At 40.2% G+C, this 17,393-nt stretch overlaps 1 pseudogene; it reads left to right on the top strand.

Annotated features, from left to right (window-relative positions):
* Positions 1 to 10,988: 10,988 nt before the first annotated feature.
* On the top strand, positions 10,989 to 15,502 carry LOC131837838 (interferon-induced very large GTPase 1-like; annotated as a pseudogene).
* Positions 15,503 to 17,393: the final 1,891 nt, after the last annotated feature.

The following is a 17,393-nucleotide window of genomic DNA, read 5'->3' as shown; positions in this document are numbered from 1 at the left end:
TCTTCTGATTCCATACAAATTTTTGGATTATTTGCTCCAGCTCTTTGACGAATACCGGTGGAATTTTAATTGGAATGGCATTCAAAGTATAGATTGCTCTAGGCAGTATAGACATTTTAACAATGTTTATTCTTCCAATCCAAGAGCATGGAATGGTCTTCCATCTTTTTGTGTCTTCTTCAATTTCTTTTTGGGTGTTCTGTAGTTCCTCGAGTACAGATCCTTTACCTCTTTGGTTAAGTTTATTCCCAGGTATCTTATGGTTCTTGCTGCTATAGTAAATGGAATTGATTCTCTAATTTCCCTTTCTGTATTTTCATTGTTAGTGTATAAGAAAGCCACTGATTTCTGCACATTGACTTTGTATCCTGCCACATTGCTGAATTGCTGTGTGAGTTCTAGTAGTTTGGGGGTGGAGTTTTTGGGGTTTTCCATATAAAGAATCATGTCATCTGCGAAGAGAGAGAGTTTGACTTCTTCACTACCAATTTGGATACCTTTTATTTCTCTTTGTTGTCTTATTGCTGTTGCTAGGACTTCTGATACTATGTTGAACAAGAGTGGTGAAAGTGGGCATCCTTGTCTTGTTCCTGATCTCAATGGGAAGGCTGCAAGCTTTTTCCCATTGAGGATGATATTTGCTGGGGGTCTTTCATAGATAGATTTGATGAGGTTCAGGAATGTTCCCTCTATCCCTATACTTTGAAGCATTTTTAATCAGGAACGGATGCTGGATTTTGTCAAATGCTTTTTCTGCATCAATTGAGAGGACCATGAGGTTCTTCTCTCTTCTCATATTAATTTGTTCTATCATATTGATTGATTTACGAATATTGAACCATCCTTGTAGCCCAGGGATGAATCCCATCTGGTCATGGTGGATAATCTTTTTAATGTGCTGTTGGATCCTGTTGGCTAGGATCTTGTTGAGAATCTTAGCATCCATATTCATCAGGGATATTGGTCTGAAATTCTCCTTTTTGTAGGGTCTTTGCCTGGTTTGGGGATCAGGGTAATGCTGGCTTCATAGAAAAAGTCTGGAAGTTGTCCTTCTGCTTCAATTTTTTGAAACAGCTTCCGGAGAATAGGTGTTATTTCTTCTTTGAAGGTTTGGTAGATTTCCCCGGGGAATCCATTGGGTCCTTGGCTCTTGTTTTTTGGGAATTTTTTGATCACTGCTTCAATCTCTTTACTAGATATTGGTCTATTCAGATTGTCAATTTCTTGCTGGTTCAATTTTGGGAGTTTATAAATTTCCAGGAATGCATCCATTTCATCTAGGTTGCTAAGCTTATTGGCATATAACTGTTGATAACTTCTGATGATTGTTTCGACTTCCTTGGTGTTAGTTGTGATCTCTCCCTTTTCATTCATAATTTTATGAATTTGGGCTTTCTATCTTTTCTTTTGGATTAGTGTGGACAATGGTTTATCGATCTTATTGATTCTTTCAAAAAACCAGCTTCTAGTTTCATTGATACGTTCTACTGTATCTCTGGCTTCTACCTCATTGATCTCTGCTCTAATCTTGATGATTTCCCTTCTGATGTGTGGAGTTGGTTTGATTTCTTGTTGATTCTCCAGTTTTTCAAGGTGTAGAGACAGCTGCTGTGTTCTGGATTTTTCCATTATTTTGAGGGAGGCTTGGATGGCTATGTATTTCCCCCTTAGGACCGCCTTTGCTGATCCCTCAGGTTTTGGACCGAAGTGTCTTTATTCTCATTGGTTTTCATGAGTTGTTTCAGTTCTTCTTTGATCTCCTGGTTGATCCAAGCATTCTTAAGCAAGGTGATCTTTAGTTTCCAGGTATTTGAGTTCCTTCTGAACTTTTCCTTGTGATTGAGCTCCAGACGAATGGATAAGGAAGACTTGGTCCATATACACTATGGAGTATTATGGCTCTATCAGAAAGGAAGAATACCCAACTTTTGTAGCAACATGAACGGGACTGAAAGTAATTATGCTGTGTGAAATAAGTCAAGCAGAGAGTCAATTATCATATGGTTTCATTTATTGGTGTAGCATAACAAATATTATGGAGGACAAGGGGTGTAAGAAAGGAGAAGGGAGTTGGGGTAAATTGGAAGGGGAGGTGAATCATGAGAGACTATGGACTCTGAAAAACAATCTGACGGGTTTGAAGTGGCGGGGGGTGGGAGGTTGGGGTACCTGGTGGTGGTTTTATAGAGGGCACGGATTGCATGGAGCACTGGGTGTGGTGAAAAAATAATGAATACTGTTTTTCTGAAAATAAATAAATTTAAACAAAATCAAAAGCTTCTGCACAGCAAAGGAGATAGTAAAAAAAAAAAAAAAAAAAAAAAAAAAACACCACAAAGAGGCAACCCATGGAATGGGAGAAGATATTTGCAAATGACAGTACAATCAAAAGGTTGATATCCAGGATCTATAATGAACTCCTCAAACTCAACACACACAAAACAGACAAGCATAACAAAATAAGGGGAGAAGATAGGAACAGACACTTCTCCAGTGAAGACATACAAATGGTTATCAGACAAATGAAAAAATGTTCATCATCGCTAGCCTCAGGGAGATTCAAATCAAAACCACATTGAGATATCAACTTACACCAGTTAGAAAGGCCAAAATTAACAAAACAGGAAACAACATGTGTTGGAGGGGATAGGGAGAAAGGGGAACCCTCTTACACTATTGGTGGGAATGCAAGTTGGTGCAGCCACATTGGAGAACAGTGTGGAGATTCCTCAAGAAATTAAAAATAGAACATCATTACGACCCTGCCATTGCACTCCTGGGTATTTACCCCAAAGATACACCATCTGTATCCCAATGTTTATAGCAACAATGGCCATGGTCGCCAAACTGTGGAAAGAACCAAGATGCCCTTCAACAGATAAAGGATAAGGAAGATGTGGTCCATATACACTATGGAGTATTATGCCTCCATCAGAAAGGACGAATACCCAACTTTTGTAGCAACATGGACGGGACTGGAATAGATTATGCTGAGTGAAATAATTCAAGCAGAGAGAGTCAATTATCATATGGTTTCACTTTTTTGTGGAGCATAACAAATAGCATGGAGGACATGGGGAGTTAGAGAGGAGAAGGGATTTGGGGGAAATTGGAAGGGGAGGTGAACCATGAGAGACTATGGACTCTAAAAAATAATCTGAGGAGTTTGAAATGGCGGGAGGGTGGGAGTTTGGGGTACCAGGTAGTAGGTATTATAGAAGGCACAGATTGCATGGAGCACTGGTGTGGTTTAAAAAAAAATAATGAGTACTGTTATGCTGAAAATAAATAAAAAATAAATTTTAAAAAAAAGGAAGAAAGAAATTAAATAAGACACAGAAGGATGGAAGACCATTCCATACTCTCGGATCGGAAGAATAAACATTGTTAAAATGTTGATACTGCTTAGTAATCTATACTTTTAACGTCATTCCAATCAAAATTCCACTGGTATTTTTCAAAGAGCTGGAGCAAATATCCAAAAATTTGCATGGAATCAGAAGAGACCCCGAATCGCTAAGGAAATGTTGAAAAACAAAAATAAAACTGGGGGCATCACGTTACCTGATTTCAAGCATTATTACAAAGCTGTAATCACCAAGACAGCATGGTACTGGCATAAAAATAGATACATAGACCAGTGGAACAGAGTAGAGAGCCCAGATATGGACCCTCAACTCTATGGTCAATTAATCTTCGACAAAACAGGAAAAAATAAACAGTGGAAAAAAGACAGTCTCTTCAATAAATGATGCTGGGAAAACTGGGCACCTATACGTAGACTAATGAAACTCGACCATTGTCTTACACAGTACACAAAGATAAACTCAAAATGGATAAAAGACCTCAATGTGAGACAGGAATCCATCAGAATCCTAGAGGAGAACATAGGCAGTAATCTCTTCAATATCAGCCACAGCAACTTCTTTCAAGATATGTCTTCAAAGGCAAAGGAAACTAAAGCGAAGATGAACTTTTGGGACTTCATCAAAATCAAAAGCTTCTGCACAGCAAAAGAAACAGTCAACAAAACAAAGAGGCAACCCACGGAATGGGAGAAGATATTTGCAAATGACAGTACAGTCAAAAGGTTGATATCCAGGATCTATAATGAACTCCTCAAACTCAACACACACAAAACAGACAATGAAATCAAAAAATGGTCAGAAGATATGAACAGACACTTCTCCAATGAAGACATACAAATGGCTATCAGACCCATGAAAAAATGTTCATCATCCAGCCATCAGGGAGATTCAAATTAAAACCACACTGAGATCCTACCTTACACCAGTTAGAATTGCCAAAATTAGCAAGACAGGAAACAACATATGTTGGAGGGGATGTGGAGAAAGGGGAACCCTCTCACACTGTTGTTGGGAATGCAAGTTGGTGCAGCCACTTTGGAGAACAGTGTGGAGATTCCTCAAGAAATTAAAAAAGAGAGCTTCCCTATGACCCTGCCATTTCACTCCTGATTATTTACGCCAAAGATACAGATGTCGTGAAAAGAAGGACCAACTGTACCCCAGTGTTTATAGCAGCAATGGCCATGGTCGCCAAACTGTGTAATGAACCAAGATGCCCTTCAACGGACGAAAGGATAAGGAAGATGTGGCCATAGATACTATGGAGTATTATGCCTCCATCAGAAAGGATGAATACCCAACTTTTGTAGCAAGATGGATGGGACTGGAAGAGATTTTACTGAGTGAAATAAGTCAAGCAGAGAGAGTCAATTATCATATGGTTTCACTTATTTGTGGAGCATAACAAATAGCATGGAGGACAAGGGGAGATGGAGAGGAGAAGGGAGTTGAGGGAATTTGGAAGGGGAGGTGAACCATGAGAGACTATGTACTCTGAAAAACAATATGAGGGTTTTGAAGAGGTTGCGAGAACCAGGTGGTGGGTATTAGAAAGGGCACGCATTGCATGGAGTACTGGGTGCGGTGCAAAAACAATGAATACTATTACGTTGAAAAGAAATAAAAATTAAAAATTTTTTTAAAAAGACATTAACAGAGGAAAACCAAATTTAACAACGTATGTACATGTGCCCCACAAAGACATGATGACTAAAGGATGCCAGGCAGTTCAAGCTACTGAGCTAATGAGAAGACATTAGGGGTTTGGGGCTTCAAAGTGGGGAAGACAATTCACAGGAAGTTGAGAAGAACAAATGGTTGATAAATACTTGCCATGCTATGCAGATAAGTCTTTCTGATATAAAAAGTTATTTCTGATAATAGCTCTCTTCCTGCTACAAGTCCCCTATTTAAATTCTTTAAGCAGTTAAGAAACAGGTAAAAAAAGCTATTCCTTAAGCCTAGTGGGTCTTAATTGCCTTCAGCTCAAGACAATCCCTGTGCCAATGTGGCATGTTTTGGGGTGGTGCATTATATTCCCCTTCAGTCCTGCCTTTGAACCTTCTCCAAGAAGTTTCACAGTCCAGACTTTGAGTTAGTAGATTGCTCCATTTCACCTCATAATGCTGCTGGAAGCCTGTAAACAAGGTACTAGGCCAATTTTTAATCAGCTCCATAAAGTCAGCCTTAGTTCCTTAGATCTGTGTGGTCATACCGGGGTCTATTACATATCTGAGGATTACATCACTCTCAAATATGAAATTCCAATCAAAGCCTTGGTAATATTACCAATGTTTCCCATTTTGTCCTGTTACAAGGAGAATAGTTTTTTTTTATTAAGTTTTAAATTTTAATTCCAGTGTAGTTTACATACAGTGGTATATTATTTTCAGCTGTGCAATACAGTGATGCAACAATTGTGTACATTACTCAGTGCTCATCATGGTAAGGGTATTCTTTAATCCCCATCACCTATTTCAACATCCCCCATCACCTTCCCCTCTGATAACCATCAGTTTGTGGAAAACAGATATGTACTGAATTTATGCATAACTGTATTGCCATGAAATGAGAATATTTAAGAGTATACAAAACCTTCTACATTCTGAAGGTATCAGGAAGGCAGAAAAAGATAAGTATTTCACCAAATTATTGATGAAAAGAGAAAAACGTTCCCTTAAACCTGGAAAAACAAAACACAAAGAACCAACATTTCAAAAAAAAAAGAAAGAAACCATAAAAATTATAACAATCCTCATCAGTTCATTCAGTTCCATGTAATTATTCTTACTGATCTTCATCTTTTTGTTAGTAGTTTCATAAACCATTAGTTTCTCCACTAGAGTTCTACAAATTCTCACCAAGTTCAGTGGTATGATCTGAAAGGTTCCAGAGACCGGTACTTGTTAGAGTCCTTTCCTTTAGTCTCTTTGAAGATGAAGCACTTTTACAGGAGCAATTTTGCAAAGCATTAGAGTGCAAAAACAAAAGACTTTCGAGTGCCTATGCTTAAAGATCTGATGAGAATTCATTGTAAAGCAATTGAAAAGGAAGTTTGGTTATATCTGTGGCACACACCTTAAGATTATAATTAGGGAAAGAAGATAGAAAAGATGGGCAAATAGAATTCTGAGTTCACCTCCTCCTATAGAAACACCAAGGCAACAACTATAGTATTGCAACTCACTCTGAAAATGACCTGAAGACTGGCATAAGAGATATTCCACAGCTAGGTATAGAAAGAAGACCACATCAAAAACAAAACGAGGGATAGAGATGTGATCAGGAACCAAACCCCTAGAGGGACTACCTGCAAACAGGAAAGATATCCTAAGAATGGAGCAGCAAGGTGATCAATTCTCACACTGGGTACCCCAGCCCTGGAGACCTTCACTGGAAAGATGCATCCCCATAACAACTGATTTTGAAAGTCAGTGGGGCTTAACTCTAGGAAATCATCAGGTCTTAACTCCAGGAGAGCCAGAGGGGAAACCAAGTCTCTGACTTTAAAGACCCAGCACACTGAATAATTCAACCTAAAACACAGGAAAGAAGCAGCAATGTGGAAAACACCTGGGGTATACATAAAGGAGATTTGACTAATTTTAAGGGCCTGATCTCAAAAGAAAGGATCTGCAAGAGCTTTCTCTGGGAACAAAAGTACTGATAGATGACACTTTTTGCTCTTGCCAAGCCTAGATAGTGGGAAGCTTTCAGCAGCCAGTTCTGACACCTCTCATCTACCTTGCTAGCACTACACACTAATGCTCCCCTACGGATCCACCCTATACAACCCACCTGCTTCACAGGGGCCCCTTCAAAACACCTCCCATGCTATCACACCTGGTGGACAGCCTGAGCTGGGACCAGCTCTCCTCCAAATGCTACCCAGCAGTTGTCATAGCAGCTCATTCCAAAGCCAGGCTAAGGGCGAGCCCTACCACCAGAAGGCAAACCCTGCCACCCAGTGCACATGCACTGTGAAGCAACAAGGCTTCACAGATTTCCACACAGGAAGCAATCCCTGCCCACCAATGCACCTCCAGCAGTTGCAGCTCAACCAGACAAGAACATACAAGCAGTCCCCACAGGGGATAGCCCTGGAGCACCTGGTATTGGTGACCAAGGGGGGTTCAACTACTGGACCCTATAGGATGCCTTCTACATAAGGCTAATATTTTTAAGACCAGGAGATATAACTGGCCTACTTAATACATAGAAACAAACACAGAGAGTTAGATGAAAAGAGGAGACAGAGGACTATGTCCTAAATAAAAGAATAAGACAAACCACAGAAAGAGAGCTAAATGAAACAGAGATAAGTGATATGTCTGATAAAGAGCTAAAAGTGCCTGGGTAGCTCAGTCAGTTAAGCATCTGCCTTCAGCTCAGGTCATGATACCAGGGTCCTGGGATCAAGCCCCACATCTGGCTCCCTCAGCGGGGAGCCTGCTTCTCCGTCTTTTTCTGCTGCTCCCCTGTTGGTGCTCCCCCTCTTTCTCTCTCTCAAATAAATAAACTCTTAGGGAAAAAAAAAAAGAGTTCAAGATAATGGTCATAAAGATATCCCCTGGACTTGAAAGAAAAGTAAATAAACTTAACTCAGAAAAATATTTTAAAACAAATTGTAATATGAGAAAAAAAGGTAATTACATATGAAAGGATTAATCCAACGAAGAGATACAACAACTGCAAATCTCTATATACCCAACACAGGAGCACCCAAATATATAAGGCAAACTTTGATGAACATAAAGGAGAAATTTACAATAAATAATAGTAGGGTCTTTAACACCCCCACATACATTAAAGGGGATCATTAGAGAGAAAATCAATAAAGAAGTGGCCTTGAACAGCACCTTAGTCCAGATGGACTTAACACATATATATAAAACAATTCACCCAAAAACAGCATAATGCACATTCTTTTGAAGTGCACATGGAATGTTCTCCAAATACATCACAAGACAAACCACAAAACAAGTCTCAATAAATTTAAAATTAAAATCATATCAAGCATTTACTCTGACCACGATGGTATGAAACTTAAAATCAATTACAAGGAAAAAAAAAAAAACGAAGGTAACATAAACAAGTGGAGGCGAAATAACATGCTACTAAACCATCAAGGGGTCAATGAAGAAATCAAAGAGGAAATTTTTAAACCAGCTGGAGACAAATTAAAATTAAAACTATCATTTAAAATCTTTGGGAGGCAGCTAAAGCAGTTCTAGGAGGAAAGTTTATAGCAATAAAGGCCCACTTCAAGAAACGAGAAAAAACTCATCTAACCTTATACATAGAGGAACCAAAAAAAGAAAAACAAAGTCCAAATTTAGTTGAAGGAAGGAAATAACAAAGATTGGAGAGGATATAAGAAGAAATAAATGAGAGGTTAAAAAAATTTAGAAACGATCAATGAGACTAAGAGCTGATTTTTTGAAAAGGACAATAAAATGTATAAAACTTCAGCCTGACAAATCAAGAAAAAAAGAGAACTTGAATAAATACAATCAGAAATTACATCAGAGGGACGCCTGGGTGGCTCAGTTGGTTAAGCAGCTGCCTTCGGCTCAGGTCATGATCCCAGCGTCCTGGGATCGAGTCCCACATCGGGCTCCTTGCTCCATAGGGAGCCTGCTTCTCCCTCTGACTCTTCCTTCCACTCTGTCTACCTGTGCTCGCTCTCACTCACTCTCTCTCTGACAAATAAATAAATAAAATCTTTAAAAAAAAAAAAAAAGAAAGAAAATACAATTAAAAATTACTTCTAACACCACAGAAATACAAAATATTATAAGAGATTACCATGAAAAAGTATATGCCAACAAATTAGACAATCTAGGAAAAATGCATAATTCAACCTTCCAAGACTGAATCAAGAAGAAATAGATAATATGAACAGACCAATTACTAGTAACAAAATTGAATTATTAAGTAATAAAATCAGAGCAAACTAAAGTCCAGGACCACATGGTTTCACGGGTGAATACCAAGCATATAAAGAAGAGTTAATACCTATCCTTTTCAGACTATTCCAGAAAATAAAAGAGAAAGAAATGCTAACAAATTCATTCTCTGAGACCAGCATGACTTTGATACCAAGAGCAAAGGCATTAGGGAAGGAAGGAAGGAGGGAAGGAAGGGGTGGGTGGAAAGGAAAGGAAGAAAGAAAAAGAATGTAGAGAGGAGGAGGAAGAGAGGGAAGAGAGGGAGGGAGGAAATTACAGACCAGTATCCCTGATGGGGCATGGATGTAAAAATCCTTAACAGTATTAGCACACATAGTACAGCAATACATTAAAGAAATTCAACACAGTCAAGTGAGATTTATTTCAAGAATACAAGGATGGTTCCATACACACAAATCAATCATTGTGATTACTCCACATTAACAAAATAAATAAAACACATGATCATCTCAATAGATACAGAAAAAGCACCTGATAGAATTCAACATTCATAGTAGATAAAAATTCTCAATAAACTGGGTATAGATAGAACATACCTCAAAAACACAATAAATGCCATATATAACAAACTACAACTAACATATTAAATCGTGAAAAGCTGAAAGCTTTTTCTCCTAAGATTAGGAACAAGACAATGATGTCTACTCAGCATTTTTTTAAAGATTTTATTTATTTGTCAGAGAGAGAGATAGAAAGAGAGAGAGAGAGCACAAGCAGGGGGAACAGCAGGCAGAACATGCAGAGGGAGAAACAGTCTTCCCACTGAGCAAGGAGCCTGATGCAAGACTCAATCCCAGGATCCCGCGAACATGACCTGAGCCACAGGGAGCCTGCTTTTCCCTCTGTCTCTGTGACTCTCTCTGTCTCTCATGAATAAATAAACAAAATCTTATAAAAAGAGAGAGAACGTGGGCACCTGGGTGGCTCAGTGAGTTAAAGCCTCTGCCTTCGGCTCAGGTTATGATCCCAGGATCCTGGGATTGAGCCCCGCATCGCGCTCTGTGCTGGGCAAGGAGCCTGTTTCCCCCTCTCTCTCTGCCTGCCTCTCTGCCTACTTGTGATCTCTCTCTGTGAAATAAATAAATAAAATCTTTAAAAAAAAGAGAGAGAGAGATAACTTACAAACTCAAAGAATGAATAATCAAATTTAAGAGTGCCTGGCTGACTCATTTGGTAGAGCAAGCAACTCTGAATCTCAGGTTGTAAGTTTGAGCCACATGCTAGGATTAGAGATTACTTTTTTTTAAAAATCAAGTCTTTTAAAAGATGAATAACCAAATTTTAAAACAGGTAGAAGACAAAAATGGAAATTTTACAGAGAAGATATCCAAATGGTGAACAGGAACATGAAAAGAAGATCAACATTGCTCATCATCAGGGAAGTGCAAATCAAAAGTACAATGAGATAGCACATCACATTTGCCATAATGGCTAAAATCAACAACAAAGAAACAACAAATATTGGTGAGGATATGGAGTAAGGGGAACCCTCTAGCACTCATACTGGGAATGCAAACTGGTGTAGCCACTCTGGTAAACAGTATGGTGGGTCCTCAAAAATAAAATTAAGAAGCAGTGTGAACAGAATATATTTATTAGAACAACACAAGGAAGAAATGAAAAGGCCTCGTAGATTTGCATCTTTAGTACACTCACCCTTCTGGCCATATGGCTGATCCTTCCTTACGGCATCACACAGGCTAACTGAGTAACTTTTCTTCCACATCCATGGCCATGGCAAAGTCCACCCCCGATGAGTCCCTGCTCAGAAGCAAAAGAAGGCATGATCTCCAAGAGATGCTAACAGAAGTAGGACTGGCACTTGAGTACTGGTTGCCCAAGCTGCAGGAACAACTGGGTGTGACCTGTGCCCAGGTCTTACAACACATAGAAGAAAAAGACCTCCAGAACCTCAAATCCCAAGCATGACATTCCTGGGAGGAAAGAGCCCCGGAGGTGCTTCTTAAACTGTCACACCCAAAAAGTCTTTCAGAGTCACAGGAGTCTCAGCTGAAAATGAGAAGGAAAATGCAGAAGCAGGCAGAGCAGGCACTGCAGGAGCTAAGAGACTTGCTGTCAGAAGGGAGGCAGCAACAGGATGAAGCAGTGAGGAAAAGAGAGGCAGAGCTGAGGCAGGCAATGGAGATCCCTGAACAATACTGGCCACCTCCACAAAAGTCCTTAAAAGAAGTCATGGAAAACATTCAGAAACAACTCAACCTCATGGAGGGGATACTGTCTCACAGGCAAAATCTCCCATATAGAGATCTGGTGAGATGGACATCTGGAGGGTTGGCCCTGCAGGGAATTTACAAAACCAAAGAGGTTTGATAGAGATGAGCGAGGAGCTAATCAGTGTCCCAAAGGAGTTCTCACTCTTTGGCCCTGAGCAGAGCACACGGATGGAAACAAAGGAGTTTACATCTGCTCAAGCAGAAGCCATGTTCACCCAGACTATAGAGAAGCTAGGCTTCAGTGCAACTACTGCAGCCAAAGGTGAAGGTTGGGGACTTAGCCTGGAAGCTTATGTAGATGATAGCAAACATTCAGAATCTAAGAAAAACCAACAATCACATGCTGAGCACACTTATTTTTGCTCAACCAAGTTCAGCTATATGCCACTGGCTTCCTGCCACTTTCCCATTGATCAGCTCCAGTTATCCAAGGCTGCTCTGCAAGAATTAAAATGCATTGAAGACCTCCTGGGTCAGTGTACAGGCCCAGACAGACTCCTCTTACTGAAGTCCAAGACAGAGGCCTTCTTCAATAGGTTTGGTTCTCATGCTAATCAGGGCCCTCTGCACCTGGGAGGAATCTACTGGTGGAAAGCCATTTCAGAGGGTTTCCAAAGTGAGCAACTGGCAGAAGTGAAACAGCAGTCAGCAGAGGCCCCAGATAATTATATCAGGGACAGCTACAGTGGCTTTGGAATGCAAATTGCTGCAGGTGTGGATGTGACAGACTTTCATTCAAAAATGAACTCTCAGAGCACAAACTTCCAAAGTCTCCAAACACAAATCCAGTTATCTGTGGCCCAGACAAGTGGCCCACTGGAAGTAAATGTCCTTTTCCAGGGGAAAGCTGGCCTAGTTGCCAGTAATCAAACCTGGTGTGTCGTTGACCGGGGAATTCAACTGGTGCGCATTTGGGACATCACCCTCTCCAGCCACAGAAGTGATTCTAAGAATCCATTTCAGGTAGCTGACATCCTGATAGAATGCTAAACTGCTCTGACTGGCCTGACTACCCAGATCCAGAGTGGAGAGGAATTACTAAGTATTGTGAAGGAGGCTAGGGTTTTCCTAGAGGATGTGAAATCCTGGGAGGTATCTGATCCTGAAGAGCAGCTTAAAAAATTAATAAATTTCATGCAAATGTTGAATCAAATCAAAATCTTTTAACACTTGGATTAACATATGCCTCACAGATGGGGACCTACAGAATTTTCTGGTAAACACTGTCAACTTTTGCAAAATACCTTCCAGTTATAAAACAGAATTTATTAAATCTCAGTTGTGCAGCTTTTTGGATCTTCACAATTATAGTGTGACAAACTTCCCTCAGGCTCAATCCATCAGGCAGTGGATCTTCTCATCAGAGCTGGAGCAGAAGCACGTCAACATCTCTGAATTTTCTGAATTAATTAAAATCTTGATAGAAGCCAAAAATGACTTCATGGAAGAAAAGGCCAAAGATGAGACCCCAGAAATAGTGGAAGAAGCACAAAGAAGGGCCACTTATGAGGTGATCCAGTCTCTATGATGCTTCTTGAATTACCTGCAAGAAACAAAGCAGGCAGATGTACAGTTCTTGCTACTTTCTGTTGCAGTGGGTGCAGGTTATCACATGGTAAACAATACTTTTCAGTATCTTCTGGGATGTGAGGAGCTGAACTTCCTGCTGCAGGAAATGCAAACTGCCCATAATAAATACCAGAATCTCAAAAATATTTGCAGCTAGAGGGCTCAGGCATTCCTGCTGCTCACAGGTCTGACAGCCACTGTTGGAGTTACAGCCTTTCTCTAAAGGATAAAACACAATGCTTGACACTTCTAAGACAGCACATGGGACAATCCTTGTCTAAAGAGGTTGAACATGTTCTCACCAAACCTGGAGCACATCATGATTGGGAAACCTAGAGAAAGACTTGAGATTGTTCATTGATGGGAATTATGAAGCCACCATGTCTTCATTGCAAATAGATGATGTGAGAAAACTTTTGCAAAATATCTTCCCTGAAAAGGAACCACTTCATGAACCACATGATAGTGAAAGCAACAAATTGGAGGCCATAAAAAATGAAGCCTTCTTAGAATTACTCCAGCATCTAGAACACTACTACCCAAAAAGGATGAGCAGAGCTACCTTCCACCTGATCCACAAGACTTCTGTGTACAACACCCAGTCCTGCTCTGAGAAGGAGCTTCCCTTCTACTTCCTGCAGAAGCTACTAACGCTGGATTATGGGCTGAGATACCTGGTCTTCAAAGATGATGGAAACACAGAGAAGCAAGTCCATCCAAGTGCCTCAAATCGAAAAATGAGGCTTTTGATCCATATGAAGACATATTTGAAGAGAGTGATAGTCCCACTAACCCTTCAGCCACTCATCCCAGGTCCCATATTCACCCTATGGATATTCAGATGGCAGTTCTTCACTGTACAGATGATTATGCCAGACAATATATTCTGTCCAAACTTGCCATTTGTCGGTTTGCCCTCCCACTGCTTGTACCTAATCCCTGCAATTCTCAGATTGAATACTCTCTCTGGTCTCTCAGCCAAATTAGGAGAAGCTGGCAGCAAGCAAGTAAATCATCAAAAGAGAAGAACAATTACAACAATCAGCAGATGTATCGTGTCCCTACTCCCATTGTGTCCTTTATTAAAGTTGGAAAGGGCTTCTCTGCTTCCAAATCTCAGATCATGAACTGTCTACTCAGTAAACATTGCAGGGGGAGCAGCAAAGACTGTCTCTTGATGGAGGGTGAGAATTGGTATTGTCCTGTGGGAGAAGATGAGGACAGCTTTGACAAATGTTTGACCTTCACCAATCTTCATGGAGATGCTAAGGACCATGAGAAGCAGCTTACCTTCCTGCAGGAGATCTCTTCCATCGTTGTGGTGCTCATGGCAATTTCTGATGACAATACAGAAAACCGAAAACTTGTCCGTGACCTGTGTCAGCTATCAAAAACTTTGATCTGTTTGCTTGATAACAAAGCTAAAACCATGGTCAATACTTCTGGCAAAGAGTGAGAATTGGCATCAGGAATCGAAATGAGGCAGAATTAACAGAGGAGCTCAAAACTACAATCAGAGATTTGCCAGAGCTCTCTCACACTGCTTTTAGCTTAGAGGACTGTGCCCAGATTGCACACAAGCAAGGATTTCTTATTGATGAAGACCAGAGTGACTGCAAGGAAACCAAAGATAAGTCAAAGGTTCTCACGGCCCTACTAGGAGACATGCCAGTATCTCAGATGAAGGAAAAATTACTACCTCTTCAGAGATGACTGTGGTGTCTTTGATATAAGAGGGATAAAGAACTCTATCATCTGAGGGAAAAGGGAAATCAGAGTATTGAACAACACAAGAGTGAAATCAAGGCAGATAAACAAAGAATACGGAGTCAACAATTGAACAAAGCCTTTCTTCCCAGTGAGTTCATGCATTTTGTCCTTGAAATTATCCAAAAATGTTCAGAAATTCATAACAACCTCTACTTCTTACAGTGGCTGGGTGTGTTTTTTGACAACCTGACAGTCGGTTACTTGGAAAAACTGAATGAAAAGAAAAAGGCTTTGTGCTCCCAGGTACAAACAGAAAAACAAAAGGTACCAGAAAACCCCTCCCTGAAACAGTGGCAAAATGACATAGAAGCTATTTCTGCAGAGATTAGTGACTGCACCTTGGGAATTGAGCAGATTCTCAGAGAAATAAGCCAGATGTATTAAACTCTGGAAGAACTGTTTCCACAAAAGATATGCTTTTTCTCTCCCTTCCCCAGATTGCTGCAGATCTAATGATATCGGATATTCCTATTGAGCTGATGGATGGGGATGCTTCATATGTGCCTCTAAAGTGGGAGCAGCTATTTTTGACAAGGTCTCTGAGAAACTTGGAGACAAATGGCTGTTTGTCTTTCGCCTGTTATGCTGAAAATAAAAAATAAATTAAAGAAAAAGAAAAGAAAATGTTTTAAAATATTCAAATGTAAGGAAATACTTATCTCCAGATCAGACACCTTTGTAACTTCTCACATTATTTAAGCCATAGAGTCATGATCAGAATAAAAATAAAAACGAAGAGCACTCTGAAGCAAACCAAGGACCAGAGCAGGGAAAGAAAGTGACATTCTGCAAACCTACACCTTCTAAAACATGGCTTACATGATGTTCTCAAAGCTGATGACCTAAAGGAATCCTGATACAAAGAAGAAAATTTATGTCGGACATATGGGCATCCATTGGCTTGCGTTTATAGACACAGGATACCCTTCCATAGCCAGTGAAAACAAACAGTACATGAAACCACAGTAAAGACTAGAATCTTCAGAGTTAGGAGAGAAGAGTAATGACTTTATTGTCTTTGTTTCTCCAAAGGGTTTCAAGAATACTCTCAGTTTCAGGTAAAATGATCTATGTCTCCAGAAGAAATCCTGGAACAGGAAAATTTAAAGGAAACAGATATTCTTGAACAGCACAGTTTTCCTTTTGTTCTCTGGGAAAGTCTCAGTAAGAGCTGTAAAGACCTCAGGGCACCTCAGTGGCTCATTTGATGGGGCATCATCCTTTGGCTTTGGTTCTGATCCCAGGGTCCTGACATGGAACCCTGTATGCTCCCTGCTGCGGAGTGTCTGCTTCACCCTCTCCCTCTGCCCTTCCCATGCTCATGCTTTCATTCGCTATCTTTCAAGTAAATAAAATCTTAATCTCAAAAAAAAAAAAAAAAAAAAAAAAAAGTTGGAAGGACCTGCTAGTATAAAGTTCAAATAGTGATGGAAACAGAATCCCTGCATAGTACCTGTCTCTCTCACATCACTGTGTGCTCAAAAATTGCAATGTTCAATTAACATTTGTTGAATGCTTTTTGTATTTGTTTAATGAATCCAAAAAGGCCTTTCACTAAGTAATATATATCATATATTAACTTTGAATTTCAAGCCAATATTATTGTGTACAAATAAAAAAGATCTTTGATAAATTCCACAGGCATTGAAGCAGTGTGATTATTCAATGAGATTCAGAGACTGTGCTCAAGAGACGCCAAATAAACTGGCGAGAAGTAAATTGGGATAGAGAAAAGATGACCGTGTAGGAGTGAGGTTTTCTGTGATAGCAGTACAGACAGTAAAGGTGGAGTCAGGATAAAGAGATTACACTGTCAGCAGGTTGGGGTCATGGAGGGTGAGGGGGGTGGATTTCAGAAACTATGGAATAGGGAGGAAGAGTCAGTAGGGATGACAATCACAGGATCATCGAGAGTAGAAGACCTGGGGACGCCTGGGTGGCTCAGTTGGTTAAGCAGCTGCCTTCGGCTCAGGTCATGATCCCAGCGTCCTGGGATCGAGTCCCACATCAGGCTCCTTGCTCAGCAGGGAGCCTGCTTCTCCCTCTGCCTCTGCCTGCCATTCTGTCTGCCTGTGCTCGCTCTCTCCCCCTCTCTCTCTGATAAATAAATAAAATCTTTAAAAAAAAAAAAAAAAAAAGAGTAGAAGACCTGGACCCAGGTGTAGGTCCCTGAATTAGAAGTGGCCAGAGTTCTAAGGTCAGTAGAGGTAAAATTCACACATTCAGTGGATTAAGTCTCTCAGAGTCACTGAAAGTGGGAACATGGAAACACAGAAATTTGAGGTCACCACATCACTTGATTTAAGGGACTTCCAGAGTAAGTTAAGCAAGACAGCCCAAGTGTAATGGGAAAAAAGGAGTCACAAGGCCTATAGTAATGGGGCTGGAGAGTGACAGATACTTTTTAGTTTCTTTTTTTTTTTTTAAGATTTTATTTGCCAGAGAGAGAGAACACAAGCAGGGAAGCAGCATGCAGAGAG

This window comes from Mustela lutreola, chromosome 1 (genome assembly GCF_030435805.1).
Source record: "Mustela lutreola isolate mMusLut2 chromosome 1, mMusLut2.pri, whole genome shotgun sequence".
NCBI classification, from domain to species: Eukaryota; Metazoa; Chordata; class Mammalia; order Carnivora; family Mustelidae; genus Mustela; species Mustela lutreola.
Note: the sequence above shows the minus strand (reverse complement) of the source record. Positions and strands in the feature narration are given on the sequence as shown.